Below are 1677 nucleotides of genomic sequence, written 5' to 3' on the forward strand. Positions count from 1 at the left end.
GGAATGCACTGCAAAAAACAGGACGATTTAAGGGTGTAAAAGAAACCTGTCAGAAGTGGGATTTGAACCCACGCCTCCATGAGGAGACCAGAAGTCTCAGTTGCACTGAAGATCAAGCTCTCTTGAGTCTGGTGCCTTAGACCACTCGGCCATCCTGACAGCCCTGGGTGTGCACAGATCTGACTCTTCTGACTGCACCTGCCAATGTTTGCACTTACAACGTTCACAGCAATGTCACAAGTGTAAAGACCCCACAATACAACATGGCATGACAAAAAAAAAGCTAGGCACAAGTGCGACCACTGATGGATGCGGATTACTTTGTTTCGTCTTGCAAAAGTAAAGGAAGTTTCCCATGGCTCGCTGGGTTCAAGGACCGCCTCTTCTTAAGCTTGCATTGAGATAATAAGGTTTTAGAGGGTGCACATAAAAGCAGCTCATGCACAGTGTTTCTGCCCGGTCTCGAACCGGGGACCTTTCGCGTGTTAGGCGAACGTGATGACCACTACACTACAGAAACTCACTTGCTGTGTTTTACTGTTAGAGCAAGGTTCCTCTCAAGGGTTCTCTCTACTTCTATTCTGCTGTATCAGCAGCCACTCAGAAAGCGAGGAACAAGTGTGAAAACTGCAGAGATATCAGCCAACATACTTGCAATTAGACGTATTAAAAATTGACTTATGCAGGCATCGACAGACAAATATCTGATGCCTAAATGCCAGCAAGTACAGCTTGGGAAAGCATCACCTGGGACACACACAGACTAAGCATGAAGGCAGAAAAAGCACGGTGATCCATGTTTCTTATGAGGTTCAAAATATTTTGTGCAACAATGCGGCGAGTGTAATGAGAAATAGTCAGGCATTGTGAGTTTTGAGTAGGATTCGTATGTTTACCTCTGAAAAAGGGCTCGTCCGGGATTTGAACCCGGGACCTCTCGCACCCTAATCGAGAATCATACCCCTAGACCAACGAGCCGAGGCACACAAGAGTCGCCTTTCGCACCGGCTCCGGGGGTTATTGGCAGCGAGTTAGTGAATGCTTCACCCAAAGCAAGCAACTGCACATGCTGCTCTCTTCTGCAATATGGTTGCTGTCTTTTCCATGGCCGTCATCGAACAAGAAATGAAAATGCCTCTATCCTTCAGATTTTTTGTTTGTTCTAGGTGTATGCTCTCGGTGAGGTCAATAAAACCATTTCTGCTCTCATGCCTTGCTTTCATGAAGTAGGCCCAACCTTCAGTACACAAGGACGTGCAAACGAATAGCGCAAACTATCGTCACTTCTCTTTTTGAGCTGTCACTGATACCCCTGGAGCACAGTACGTCACGCTGGTGAGGGATAGACAGCTTCCATTATCTCAGCTTTCCTATAAATTGAGAGAGTAAATGCAAACTGTGTGAAAAACAGAAAACTGCTCTTTCTGCCCGGTCTCGAACCAGGGACCTTTCGCGTGTAAAGCGAACGTGATAACCACTACACTACAGAAACAGACACGCTTGCAGGAATCTTCTTGGCATGTAGTGGGCTGGAATGCACAGACCAAGGGCCAATGTCCATGAAGCTCAAAGTTGGACCCTCCTTACCCGATCTCTTTCTTTGGAAGAAAGGAACGAGGACCCCTTTTATTCCAAAAGGCGATTTTAAAACCATACCTGAAACCACACTAGAAAAAC

The 1677-nt window shown here is 46.4% G+C and overlaps 1 non-coding gene across 1 annotated transcript; it reads right to left on the reverse strand.

Annotated features, from left to right (window-relative positions):
- Positions 1–447: 447 nt before the first annotated feature.
- Positions 448–520, reverse strand: TRNAV-AAC (transfer RNA valine (anticodon AAC)). Its single transcript has one exon. It is a non-coding gene; the product is annotated as a tRNA-Val (tRNA).
- Positions 521–1677: the final 1157 nt, after the last annotated feature.

Source organism: Triturus cristatus, chromosome 10 (assembly GCF_964204655.1).
Source record: "Triturus cristatus chromosome 10, aTriCri1.1, whole genome shotgun sequence".
Classification (NCBI taxonomy): domain Eukaryota; kingdom Metazoa; phylum Chordata; class Amphibia; order Caudata; family Salamandridae; genus Triturus; species Triturus cristatus.